This window comes from Hyposmocoma kahamanoa, unplaced genomic scaffold (genome assembly GCF_003589595.1).
Source record: "Hyposmocoma kahamanoa isolate Upper Pololo Valley unplaced genomic scaffold, ASM358959v1 86, whole genome shotgun sequence".
Classification (NCBI taxonomy): domain Eukaryota; kingdom Metazoa; phylum Arthropoda; class Insecta; order Lepidoptera; family Cosmopterigidae; genus Hyposmocoma; species Hyposmocoma kahamanoa.
The window spans coordinates 13,309,404-13,324,780 of record NW_020654289.1 but is presented as its reverse complement, the minus strand read 5'-3'; the positions used below and the strand labels follow the sequence as shown (position 1 = coordinate 13,324,780).

The 15,377-nt window shown below is 35.3% G+C and overlaps 1 pseudogene; it reads left to right on the top strand.

The window, feature by feature from the left end:
* Nucleotides 1–286: 286 nt before the first annotated feature.
* Nucleotides 287–14,483, top strand: LOC113234911 (annotated as a pseudogene).
* Nucleotides 14,484–15,377: the final 894 nt, after the last annotated feature.

Genomic DNA, 15,377 nt, shown 5'->3' with positions numbered 1-15,377 from the left:
TTTCTGGCTTCGGTTCCAATCCAATGTAGTATATTTTCGTCGAGGTTGAACAAATATCTTACATTGCTGCAGTAATTTTATTTCAGTACCATTGTGTATATGCTTTCAGTAAATCGGCTTTATACTATTTAATGTACTTTGATTTATTTCAATTATACCAGCTGGGATCAACAATGATTAGAGAGCGGGAACTATTATGTTTCATTGCAGGTTTACGGCGATGTTAACCTGCCTTTTATTAAAAAAAATACGCCAACGTATAAAGCCACGCCTATATTTTAAAAAGATGCCTCCAGGCTACCACGCTGTCACGAGCACAGACTCGCTCATTTGTCAACAGCCTGATATAACAGGTTAGCTAGCTAACCGCGAGTGACGTCATTTGAATTGCGTATACCTATTTTCATTATCGTAAAAGGATCTTGTCATTTTGTGTGCGTGTCAGTCAACTTCTGACGTGCAAATGCATTTGAGGCGCGACCGTAGTATGATATTTTTTATCATTTATTGTACAGGACACACCCAGTTCCTATTTAACAAAAGGGAAGTATGTACAAAAGGTTTCTCTTATTTCTTAAACAAATTTCTTTCTGCTTCTGAGTATGATGGGATGGACAAGTCGTGCACCTGGTGGTAAGCGACAAGACTGTCCATAAGAGTTGTTAGTACTAAATGTGTCAGCTTCGTTCCCGCTTTCGCATTAATATTAAGACAGAGGAGCAGCAATGGGTCATTTTTGTTCATACGAGTACTTTCTATTAAATAACCTAGCCATCATCCTCCTGCGTTTATCTCAATATTTGATGTCGGCATGGGACGTGTTCTGCGTCCATTCATTTCTATTACCTTCCATCATGTAATATACATATCATATTTCACGTAATCCATTCATATTTTCTGTGATTTTTCCCCCTATTACCTAAATCCATCTACATGAACATTTAACAACTTGAGAGCAAATAGATTGTAGTACCTACTATTTACTAAAATCGAGCTTTTTGAGCCAATTGGATTTTAAGGCAGTTGGTGATATTATCGTTAAAATATATAATTATAATTTGACATAGTAATTTTCTCGCTATCAATTCATTGCTGCATTTAAAAGTTTACCTTAACGGCTCTGATAAAAGGTTAGTAATAGAGCATAACATATAAAAATTATGTACAGATTAAAAAGAATTGAGTGCGTATTTTGCTTAAATAAATGTACTTTTTGAAACATGATTTTTGTTTTAGATGATGGCATTAATTTAATCAAAATACACACTTATGCTCTCAATATATTTCAGACGCCTTGCTGGAAGCTCATTTGCACCTTTGCGGCGGAGTAATGGGAAACGAGAATCCACAAAGTCTTGGAACTTTTTCCCTAGCTTCACGGTAAGTAAATTGTTTTCCTAATAGATCATTATATAAATTGCGGAACAAATGAGAGACGCTAGACAGCAAGTGAGGTGAGCACATAGGGCGGCGCAGAGCTTCAATCAGCAACCCCTGTAAGGTGGAGGTCCTTTGTTCGGCATTATGCGGTCGGTCGTTACTGTGTAGACCATAGTTTCCCAAAGTGGTCTCTACCCTGAAGAGTCCATCTACGGAAGTAATTGAGGGGCGTTGATGCCGTCGAGGGGATACCACATTTGAAAAAAAAAAATTACTGCAGTACATATATATATTTTTTTTCTTGTGATTTTTTGTTTTGCTTAATATAAAAAATACGTGTACCCAATTATTTTTTTGTGGTGGTAGGTGTTAAAATTTTTTATCTTGCCTAAGTGGGCGGTGAGCCAAAAAGTTTGGGAACCTACGGTTTAGACGTAGCAGTCAAGATCAGTGGACTATCTGAGGTTGTTCCTCTGAGTATCATGGCATCATCGTCGTATTTTTCATAACAGCAATTGTTTGTTATTATTATGTACGATCTCGGTGGTCGAACGGATTGTACTGCGAGCGCTTGGTGAGGAGGCCCCGGGTTCGATTCCCGGTAAGACCAATTTGGAAAAGAACTTTTAAGAACTTCTAAATTGGTTCTGGTCTGGGTGCTGGAAGTAGTGCCCCGGAGTGAATTTCGATCCTTTCGTGCTCATAGTATAGAGAATTCCTTAGTTGGATTCCAGGTATTTGATATGATCGTCTGGCATATTATAGTATTATACAGCTGTGGACACTAAGGTGCACAGCATCACTGTTGGACCATTAAACAGTTACCAATAATTATCTGCGGGTTCTTTTTTGGATATCGTTTGACCTTGTTCTCAGAGTTTGACCAGTGCTTTGACAGTTTGCGGTTACTACAAAGAACTCATTTTTCCCACAAGCAATGATACGGTCTAAAAGTCCATCTTCTCAGTGTCGATTCATTACGACATTGCAAGCTTATATAATTAATAATTATATAAAAATCTTAGCGGAATTTTATCCAGTTTGATTTCGAAACAAATGAAAAATAAACTGAAACGAAAACAAAAGAGTAACGCCAATATTTTAAATTTAGAAGCCTTTATTTGAAAGTGCCACTAATCTCAAGCAAATTTTCAAAGTGGCAAAGAATATTAGGTGAAAATTATGAGATAAGATATAAGTATAATTCAATTATGACTACCAGAATATTAAAGTACTTAACGAATCAATGAAATGTTGCCTAGACTTTTGTTTGAAAGTATAAGTTTGTAATAATAACGAATTTTTCATAGTCTTTCGGACTTTTCGAATTATAAAATGTAATGATTATCTTCGCCTGTTTCCCTAAAATTTTAATAATTCCAACGTTTACGTGTACGTATTTCGCGTGCCAAAGTAAGTGAAATTCAGTTAGTTGCTGCTGCTACACTTCAGAACGCGGTCGACCGTTATCGTAGATAAACACCAGTCGAAAACGCGAAAAATGCATAATTGTGCCATTATAAATTGCAAAAGCACCATAACTGTGGGTAAACGGATAAACAGGGACGTTTCCTTCCACGGGCAAGTGATTTTGTAATCAGAAGATGCATAATTTATTTTAAAAACAATTATTTTGATTTTATATGACTTTCGAGAAAACAAATACGCAACCGGAGTGTATGCCTCATGATTTGTAATACATTGCGGCTTTTACTTGGTGCGATATATTTGTGATCCTTTGTTAGTACGCCTTGAATATCGAACGAACGCACTTTTGTATAATGCATTCAGTTTCGTGGTACGCCCGCTTGTACATTTCTTTGGCCAAATTTAACATTTAGTGATGTATACATTAGGCAACACTGTTCTCGATTCTGATCGATTTTGAAAACAAAGGGACGAAAATTATTATGACCTTAACAATATTATAAAAATATTCTGTAACTCTTTGTTATAACGTTTAGTAACGTTTCGTTATTTTTTCAGTTTAGTAGTATCTATTATCAGTAGTATCTGTAATTTCGATAATTGTTGCAGCACGTTACCTCGAATGTCCTAATATAGTGAGCAAATAATTAAATACATCGCCGGACATGTAGTACGAGTAATACAAAAAAATATATAATGCAAAGAATTACAGTGCGCTGTCTTTACAAAAACCTGGAGTTGGTCATACGTATGAGTTCGTTGCTTTCGAGGATGAAAGTGGTCTAGTTTATCCCACCTAAAATGCTATCCAAATATGCAGTGTATCAGAGTTAGAAATCCGAAAAATAATAAACAAATCACAAAAATTTCACACGAGGTCGTCATTAAGTAAACCTTTTCTGACTAATAAGATTTCACCATATTTTGTCAGCAGTTAACATTTTCATTTGTCTTGCCATTCATCAATTTGATCAATTACCAACAGAAAACCATCTAGTGAAATTAATTAAGGCACTCGCAAGGTCATATATTGACGTGCGTTTTCATTATTTAAGTTGATCGATAAGATCATCTATTACAAAAAGATGTTATATAATAAGCATCTTATTGGAACGACAATAATTTTAATATTTGAAGTCGATTAAAAATTAAAGTCTTCGATCGATTTAGAGCGAGCGGGAGGTTTCCATCACTAAATAGTTCTTGTGACGTCATAGCGAGTACAAAAAATGTGGCATGCTTGGTTTTCATACAAATTGCTGTACTTGCGGCGTCTATATAGATATATGTCAGTGGTTCCCACTCAGACGTCGCGTTACCGAATCAACGCATCGTGCGGCACCGCTCTAAGGAGATGGCGTGACGAATTAGTTTAAATCGCGATGAGTGGAAGAAGTGAAGGAAAGCCTGAAAAAAAGAAAAATACAAAAACAATTTCTAAATTAATCATTTTGCGTATTATTATTTCCCGCGAATAAAGTTGCGAGTAAAAATTACTTCCACAAAACAGTGCTTTGAGACATTGTTCGCACAAGATATGTCGGACAACAAAGTAGTAATTGGACCTCCAAAACAACGTGCACTATTGTAGCAGGAGGGAATACATTCTACTAATAAATTAAACGGTTCATCTTATAAAGATGTACCAATTACCTTCACGAAGAAATAAACATTATTATTCATATCTCTGAATGTCTGGCTGATATATTATGATAGCATATTTACGAGATACCTATATCATTATTGAAACAAAAGAACTTATTACGTGAATAAAAGAATAATAAACGGTTGTGATGTATTCGGCATAAATGAACATGGGGATATCAATCACTGTTAAGCGTAAAAAGAAAACACAAAACGGGAAAAGGGAATTATTTTAAAAGAGAGGTGGCGATTCTGCGTCTGCCGATTATATTTGATTTTCGGCAAAACGTCAATCTTGTATTCGGAAATGTTATGTTAATTTTTTATTTAAATTGCTCTTTAATATTATCACTTACAGTACTGTCACCTTACCTCCTATTTGTGACGCCGGTTTTGTAGGGTAAGAGTGCTGGTGAAATTATAGACATACTAGACTTGTCAACTTATTTCCCAGTGTGACGAGCTCAGTGGCAGTGTCGCTCAAATATTGGTGATTTAAAGCCCTGAATGGCACTGCCACTGTTATGGACAGGCGTGTCACTTACCACCAGGCTTACGACTTATACGGCGCGTCAATTGGTATATTAAGAAAACCTTTTACAATAACTATTGTTTTTTAAATCATTCGTTAAAAACAAACAACAAAATTATACATAGTAGATTCTAACAACAAGTGCATAAAACGCGTCATTTTTACCCGAGATGAGTATACCCACCCAAGCCACAGGCGAGGGTGGATACTTAAGTCGAGGGTAAAATGAGTTTTATGAACGAGTTATACACTCTGCTTTTCACTTCGATTGCGAGGAAATTAAACAGCAATATTACAAATAAACGATAACACAACTATTGCCAAGAAAAATGGGAACTTTCCGCCAATGTACTACTTTTTTTTCCTACACGTGACTCAGGTTGGACTACATAATGCTCAGTTATATTGTACAAGCTTTTATTTTTTTATGCATATCTATTTCTTATGACTTATTAGAATTACTATTGCCTACTTTTTAATTTTATAATATAACACGGATTAAAAATAACAAAAGTACAACTTTAGTTTATAAAGTTCTAGTAGACAGCCACGCGTCGGCACAGGCGTCATTGCCTCGGTCTTAAACGACGATTTTATTTTATGCACTAGAGCATAAAATCGTATTTATGCAGCCTACACCCAGCATAAAAACGAACTTTATGAGCACGAGAAGTGAAAAAATTATATTTAACTTCAACAACAATAAAATTCGATTTTGCAATAATACTGTTATTGTCAGAATTAGCGTTCTCTGCAATCTGTCTGGAGACTAAATTTATAATATAGACTTCGAGTAAATTGATAGCCGGGTACATATTCCAAGATTCAGTTTGAGTAATAGCTAGAGTTACTCCATTAAATTATGAGCAATACGGTTAGATTCTAGTATAAATGTAAATCCATTTCAGAATCCACACCACAAGAACAAACTTTGTTTAGGTTGAGAATTAGAAGTATGTGCGAAAAGACGGCGTACCCTAGCTTTTTACAAAACATTTTTTTAAATAATTCTGCTTTAAAATAAATGTTATACAACGCAGTTACTGGTTTTTTAATATTGCATGCTTTGTCAATTTATTACAAGCAGGTACTTTAAAAATTTAAAGCCTAATGGTATGTTTTCAAGCAGAAACCGCGGGTTCGAATCCGTGAGCCCGGATTCTCTCAGTTTCTCGTAATTTATGTGCGAAATTCAATTTGAAATTTACCATGCGCTTTTCGATGAAGGAAAACATTGTGATGAAACCTGCACGTTGAAGAAGATTCACTACCTTCAGAAAACGTGTGAGGTCCCCAGCTCGCATTTGGCCAGCGTGTCTGGCTATGGCCTAAACCTTTAGGAGACACGTCCACTCTGACGGTATGGGCTTAGGTTAGTAGTGGGACGTATAAATGGATTGATGGTGATGTCTTTAAAAGTAAAGAAAGGTGTGTCACGAACCGGCGTACCTCATTAGAAAATAGGCGTAATATGAAGACGTGTATGAATGCATATCGCAGTGCTATTACAATAGTCTTGCAGTTTAAAATATGTGAAATTCAAGATTCTGTCATTACTAAACGTAAAATTTGATACTCTACACGTCAATAACACCGTCGTTAGAATATTGTAAGACACAATTAAAATAATATCTACTTAACTCAAAATGAGACACACTTTATATGAACAAGTTCTGGCGAAAACAGCCCTTATTAAAAAAATATGAAATTATTGTTCACCTTTTATTTTTAAATATATTTGGCAATTTGGCAAGTAGGAAATTGTTTAGATGTCTATAATAAACTGTAACCTGTACATAAATCGTAATGATCTCTCACAGGAAGTGAGTAATTCGGTTTTCTCAGAAAATACACTTTTTGAGTTAATACACTAATGATTAACAGTGCGATACATACTTCATGCAATGCTACATGATACATCGTTTGAGAAAAGACGTTACATTGATTGACCACCATTAAAAACAATTTTCTCCATGTATTTATATAATACATTTACATAATGTGCGAAGCGACAAAGGATTTATCCCAGAGAATTAACTTGCTAATCTTTATTAACGAACAAAACACCCTTAGTGTTGTATTTAACAAAGGCTTTTATACCTCGGTCATTTGCCACAACAAATGGACAATCTTTAAATCGTTCTTTAATTTAAGATCGCATTTTTTTCTCCGGTTTTTAATTTTATCAATAGTTCATTGATGACTTCGGTAGCCCAGCAGTCTATTTTCGGTTGAATCTATTGAGTGTTATTGGTAGTGCTATTAACGTTACTGTAGTATTTATAGTAAAGGAACTTCCCAAATTTCAGACCAGGAATCATGTCACTATCTGAAAATTTATTATTTAGATACCTACTCTTTTCGTTTCAATTTTTGAGCTTAAACTTATCATATACAGTTCATTAGAGATCCTTATAGGATTTTTGTGCTGAAAAACTTTATAACACATTATATTTTATCTACTTATTTAAGATCAGTTTCGGATTTAATAACCTTTTCGAAAAGTGTTTCGGAAAAATATTTTTGTAGTATCTTTTCTCTAAGTTACTTACTAGCGTGTGGTTATAGAATTACGCCCTAGTTTTCTTTCACACACCAAAACGGATTCGAAATAAGCCTCATGGAATAAGCTAGTAACATGTTTGTAGGGATTAGCTTCGGTGACGATTTATGGGGCCACTTGTTCGCTTGTTAATAAAAAACAAATTGGTGTAAAAATTAGGCGGGGAAAATTAGGTGTGAGAATTAGTTGACGTAATTTTAGATTTCCTATAAATATAATATATAAGATGTGGGATGATAAATTTATAAGATGTGATAAATATTGTAAACGACACTTGCTACAAAGTTATGGCATTAGTTTAACTAAAAATATTAATTTAAAATTTTTTCTACAAGTAATTAAATAGTGTCTTTCTTTTTCTGACGACATTGTTCTCACAAAATGTTTCTCAACTAACATTGTTTGCAATCAATAAATAAATAAAAAATAAAAGAAATGCGGAAAAAACCATAAATCACTGTATACTTCCCATGACTTGTTTAAAAAAATTACAGCAATTATACACTTATTGCGTTTAGTTTAAAACAATATACATAGTTACCGTAGACCGGGGTTGCTTTGATTCTCGGGATTACTTTGATCAAAACTTCCTTTTCACATAAAACTACAAATTGCGTAAAAGACAGCTACTTTTGGGAGATTTTTTTTTCGGGTGGCAATACTGATAAACAGTCAAGTTCACATCTGCGGGTGCGCTGGAGATTTCCCTGTATTTTATGTACAAAAAGGTAAGTTTCCGTTACAACCTATTTTTAATTAAAAAAATGTGTTGCAAAACTTCATGTGCAGCTCAGTGTGTGTTAGTATCATGAATTTTTTGGACAGAATCAAAAGAGTATTGTACATTTGTGAATTCATAACAAAAATTTTTATTGTTCTAACCTTGATGCTTTCGTTATGGCGTCGGTTTATTTTATGCGGCACGTCATTGATAGGGTGCATGGTGTGAGATTGATCAAGTGTCAAAGTCACCCCAGTCGCTAGCAGGAAAATTTGCTTTGTGGCTTTGCTTTTAATTTTTGTATATTATTTGTTTTGAGAACGATGCCACGAACATAAAACTAAACATGTAACTGAAAACTAGGTTCCCGAGTACCGAAATTACTCGAGAAGCCATGTTAGAAGAAGCATTGAGTCAAATCGTGGTCGGTAAGCTAACCATGAGACTCATCACCCGTCATCACTCAATCAGGAGACATCACAGCTTTATAATACGTCTTATATTTCTGGTTTAGGATAGTAATTGGGGTTAGTTTCAATATTCATACTAAAAAGGGGGGGTTTCAAAGTAATCCCAAATCAATTATAACTTTAATCACGCTATTTTTATTTTTTTTCCCAAAAAGTATTGAAAAATTGTTTGTTATTTTAACGTTTTTAGAGAGAACTATTAAAACCGATAATTCGACATTTTTTTTATTTAAAAAAAATCACAAGTTAAAAAGGTATAGACTTTTAAATTTCAAAATTGATCAAGGTAACCTCGGTTTGCGGTACAACAGTTTGCAGTTTGAAAGATAATAAATTCAAATGATGTACAATTTGAATATTGTCTAATAATGCAAATTATTTTCCAAACAAAGTTTTGCGTTTATTTATTCGGTGTCGAATAAAACTTAAGTAAAATTAAAAAATCCTCGGTACAAATCGACGTCCTCCAAAAAGTCAATAAATTTATCATCTGTAAGTCAACAACTTGGCGCAACCAATTTAATGAACCTAAACACAGGAGTTCTTCACTCGATGGTTCTTCTTCTGGATATAAGTAGTTAAGTACACCTCCGGTACTTAACTGGAAAATAGGGAGGGTACTGTACGTGCACCCGGGGCTGCTCACCCGAGGCACTAGCTTCTTGAGAAACGGATTAAGTCAGTGGCAACCCTGTACCCTGTACCCTGCACCCTGCACACTGGCTGATCTGGGATCAGAACCAGAACTTAGAATTTTCCTGTGCACGCACATGTTATACTACCCTTCTCGTATACCCTGAGGGTCGGTAGGGAGGGTCAAATAATCAAAACTAATGTTGAAAAATATGGGGCTACAACCCCTAGTAGTTAAGGAGTTGGCTACAGAATCAAGGTTTTCATGTTATTGTAATATCACGACTGCGGTGTGGAATTCCCTGCTTGTAGACTTGTTCCCCGAACGGTGTAACTCGGGCTTTGTGTATGCTCCATCGTCAACCTCATCGTCACTTTCCATCAGATGATATGGAGGTCAAATGCGCATTAATTTTTAACCGACTTAGAAAAGGGGGAGGTTCTCAATTTGACTGTATTTTTTTGTATGCATGTTGCGCGATAACTCGACATTTGCGAACCGATGTTGATGATAATTTTTTTGTTTGTTTTTTTGTTTTTGTTTGTTGGAAAGAGAGTACCTTAATATTGGTTACATTTACATTTGAAGGAAATATTCCTCCTCTAAAAGTGGCAAACTAGGGGATGAATCCGGTTTCGCGCACTTTCTGGTAACCGATTTCAATAAAACTTGGCAAATACATTCCACGAATTTTTGAGGTCGGTTTTTTAATAAAAAAATTCGTTGTATACAAAATTTCAAGTCAATAGGACAAGCGAAAATAAAATGATTGTTCCTGATGGTAAGAGACATGTCTATCCATAATAGTTACAATCCCACTCAGAGCTTTCAATCACAAAGATCTCAGGGGCACTGCCACTGCACTGAGATATAAGTTGAAATCTCAAGTGCAATTTCACCAGCATCCTTACCCTTCAAAACCGGAACGCAGTAATGTGAGCATTACTGCAAGGCGGCGGAAATAGGTTAAGTGGCAGTACTTGTCTGGACGAACTCTCTCGCAAGGAGCTCTACTGTTACTGTTTTGTGACTGAGACCTCTACAATAACTGAAAGAATTGCTGGTGATCGTAAACAGCTGAATAGATGTTTATGAAATATATTTCATAAACATAGCTATAGCTAAGAACCATTTCGATTAAATTAGCCTTTAAATGTTGAAACCCCGATCAGATACGATCTCACTTAATTACAGTGAAACGGAAACGTACTCTACCCATAACCGTTTCATGCAAAGTAACGGCGTTTACCGTAAAATGAAATATTCGAATAATGACGGTACGGGGTATCCCGTTTGCTATATTGATCTTTAAAAACCAACTACGGGCTTTATAGTACGAATTCCAAGCATTTTCTTTATAGTTGCCGCTTACTGTTTCTCCATGGACAAGTATCAACAACGTACTAACAGAATTAAAATATTTACACGCACACACAAACATATTTAAGACGTGCACACAAAGACAGTACGGTGAATACAGTACGGTGTTTGTATGAGGTGATGCAAAACCGTACCTATCAGTGTCTCGCCAGCGAGTGCGTTTTGTGGGTGTGTATTTTGTTTTCGTGCTGGAATATTAATTTTTTGGCTCTAAATCATCTAAATGCTCAATTTTTTAGTAATTCAATAAGTCATTAATATATATTGCAATAGGGTTTCTTTAATAAATAATAATTAAACATATTTTTATACTGTAATATACATATACTTTTATTTTATTTGCAGTTTTATTCTATTTCATTTTTCATTGTTACAATTTTAGTTATTGACTTTATTATGTCGTTTGGTTACAATCAGTTAGGTAGTATTTTTACTAGTTGTGATTAGAATGTTTATTTCTATTACTAAAAAGAAATGGAAGAGCGAGCCTTCCTGCCACATGTAGATAATACTTGCTACGAAGTCCGAATCTTAATGACACTAGGTTTTAAAAAGAAGAAAATAAACACTTTTAATTTTAATTTTAATTTTTATTTTTATTTTTATTTTTATTTTCATGTCATTTTTCCAACCGCTTCGAGATTAGTCCATCCATTCGGAAGTTGCGATGACACAAACACACAGAAAACAGCACATAATGATGGTTAATATAATTTGGGTTTCTAATGTTTTTAAATATTCTAATTTCTGTCATCTTTTTTTTCTCTCTCATACATATAACTTGTGGTTGGTATATGTATACTTAGTAACATGTTTCATTTGCAAGGGTTGGGGCCTGGTGACTTGTAGCACAGGTGTTAAGCCTATAGCAAGCACCAGTTCCTACAAAATACTGTTCTAAAATTACTAAGATTGTTTATGTACTTATTATTTGTTGTTGCATTTTGTGGAGAAATGAAAAGTATTATTATTATTATTAAAAAAGTACCTCATTATTGATCCCATTTAAATTTGAAGAAATTATTCCACCTGTAAGGGTGTCAAACTAGAGGATGAATTTGCTTACGGGCACTTTCGGGTAACCGATTTCAATAAAATTTGCCAAATATATGTAATTCCACGTATCTTTGAGGTATAAAAACGTTTTAATCTTTTAATATATTTCAGATTACAAAAAATCAACCTAATTCTCAATCTGGAAAATGAGTCGTGTAAAATTAGTAAATTCCCAAACTAAATATATTATCGATTAATGTATAGTCGATTAATGTGAATGAGTTTGAACCATTTGAACAATTAAAAATAGAAAAACATCAGATGCTAGTCATCAGATGACAATCAATCAAATAATTACATTAATGAGTTACAGATTAAAAAGTTTTAAACAGTAAGACATTGTATAATAAAAAGAAATATTAAAATCGAATTACGTTTACAAATCCATTCATTAAATTCGTCGATTCCTTTCATCGATAAAGTATTTTTAGTTTGTGCTGACAGTGACAATAATTATGAAGAATGACGGGACTTATATTTTCATCCTATAAGACCTTTATTGTAACATTGAAAAGAGCTCAAATTAGATACATTAACCAAAAAGAACATAGTATAGCAAAAAGAAAACAAAAATATTTTAAATAATATACATATAATTTTTTAGTTTTTTACCGACCTTCAAGTTTGCAAATTGATGCATAGACTTTGATTGACTTTTTCAAACTCGTATCTTATAAAGAGTGATTACTCAGACGATGGCAAAACTTTCTATTTATTTCAAATTTCATATCAAGGATGTTAATTTGGATGAATTAATTTAAGAATAGGTAAAAGCTAGTGTGTAAATGTGGAGGAAATGTGACGTGAAGTCAGCCTGCAAAATTTGTGCATTAAGATACGAGTTTGAGAAAGTAAGGCGATGAAATGTATAACATCAATTAAGCTGCTGCAAGCAAACTGTTAATTATAGGTTGTTGCATAAACTCAACTTATAACTCCGCTCTCACATTGCCAAAATCTGCAAAATTTTCAGTGATATTATGTAATATATATAAGCTGTTAATGCACACCACTTTGATCTTTTTAAATCTAGACCCAAAGTTGTATGAACGCGTATCCGTCTCCTTTGTAAAGTGTGCTGACTACTGTCAGCTGGTAAGAGCGGTAGGCCCTGGTTTGGCAAACGGACGCTAGTTCGATTTAAGTCAGATTGAAAGAATTTTTCTTTCTGTTTGTTCCATTTTGTATCAATAACATTAATAAGCTACTGGAGTATTTTTATTAAAAAAAAAGAATATTATGGTAGTCAAAATAAAAATTTATGTTAGGTAGCAACAAACTCAAAGAGCTAGGAAGGATCCTTTTAATGGATTTTTTCTACTACAGGGCTCCTACACTTTATTCTGTCGATTACAATTTCATAAACCATATCAAGGCGCTCTTTTTAGTTTGAATAAAAATTATATTGTCTATGATACTAGCCACTGAGCAAAAAAAATCATTATAGTTCTGCACACGGAACTATAATAAGTATTAAAGTTCTGCACACGGAACTATAATAAGAATTATACTTCTGTAAACAGAACTATAAGTAATGAGTTTCTAAAAAAGAACGTTGCATTTTTTCTAATTAAAATATCAAATATGACGCTACTCAAAAGCTCTACTGACTCTGATTGGTTAAAATGGTTGGGCCATAAACCTTCATAAAAAATATTGGTTAAAGGTTAAAATAAAAGTCTATGGTACCGTTAAGAGCACGTCAAGCTCGACACTTTGAACTTTGGACCGTTCTTATCATAAGCGGCATAGAGTTGAATTTAAATGTTAAGTGTCAAGCTTGACGTGCTCTTGAGCCTGTACTAGTCACTGAACTATGAAATTTAATTATAGTTCTGTACACGGAACTATAATAAATATTATAGATCTGTAAACATAACTATAAGTAATGGGTTTCAGCAGCAGTTTGATAAACGTCTACAAAACAACAAGACACCGGGTGAAGACGAAATTACATCCGAGCTTCTGAAAGCGGGTGGAACACCGTTACTAAGAGTCCTTCAGAGGCTCTTTAATTCATTCTTGTTCGAAGGTTTTACGCCAGAAGCGTGATGACACTCTTCTTTTTAAAGGGAAATAACGTCCTATTGAAGAATTACATGCCCATCTAGCTTCTAAGCTACGTTTATAAGCTGTTTTCACGAGTCATCAAAAACCGTCTCGCGCGCAGATTCGATGACTTCAAGCCCCCCGAACAAGCCGGTTTGCGAAAGGGCTTCAGTACCATAGACCACATCCACACGCTGCGGCAGGTTATACAGAAGGCCGAGGAGTATAACCTGCCATTATGCTTAGTATTTGTAGACTATGAGAAAGCCTTTGATTCGATCGAGATTTAGGCGGTGCTACAGTCTCTACAACGGTGCCGCATTGACTATCGATATATTGAAGTGTTGAAGTATTTGAATAGAAGCGCCACTATGTCAGTTCGACTCCAGGACCAGTGCTCAAGGCCTATCCAATCGCAAAGAGGAGTACGACAGGGAGACGTCATTTCTCCGAAACTGCTCACCACTGCATTGGAAGATGCCTTCAAGTTACTGAACTGGAAAGGACTCGGCACCAACATCCATGGCGAGTACATCACTCACCTTTGATCTGCTGACGATATCTTGGTCATGGCAGAATCGTTGAAAGAGCTTGGCACCATTGTCGGTGACCTGAACATTCATTAATTCATTTAGACCCACCTGGGTCTAAAAATGAACATGGACAAGACGAAACTTATGTCGAATGTCCATGTCGTTTCCACCCCTATAACAGTGGGAACCTCTACTGTCGAAGTTTTTGACGAGTATGTCTACCTCGGATAAACCGTCCAATTAGGCAGGGCCAACTTCGAGAAAGAGGGCAATCGTCGAATCCGACTCGGTTGAGCAGCTCCGGGACATCTTCTCGTCCGCAATACCGCAGTCCAAAAGTCTTCGAGCAGTGCATGTTGCCAGCGATGACCTACGGCTCTGAGACGTGGTCACTTATTATGGGCCTCATAAAAAACCTCGAAGTCAATTAACGAGCTATGGAGCGAGCAATGTTCGGCATTTCTCTACGTGATCGAATCAGAAATGGGGAGATCCATAGAAGAACACAAGTCACCGATATAGCTCGAAGGATTAGCAAGTTGAAATAGCAGTGGGCAGGGCACATAGTTCGTAGAACTGACAGCCGTTGGGGCAGAAAGGTTCTTGAATGGAGATCATGAACCGAAAGGCTTCAGTGGGACCGCCCCCTACTAGATGGACGGATGACCTGGTAAGGGCGCCGGGTAACCGATGGATGCACGTCGCGTCCGATCGGCTGATCTAGAAATCTTTGGGGAAGGTCTATGTTCAGCAGTCTTCCGGCTGATATTGTTTAAAGATTAAAATAAAAGCGGTAAGTACCTACTTTGGTTTTTTATTTTGTAGCGTATATTTGGCTTGCGTTTGAGTTTGTTGTCATGGATTGTTGACTATATTATTAATTCGTAGAAAAATATTGTAATATTCTGTGTAATTACATAATTAGGTCTTAAAATCTCGTACCTTACTTACTTACTTAGGCCACTCGGTAAAGCTGTGTGGCCTAAA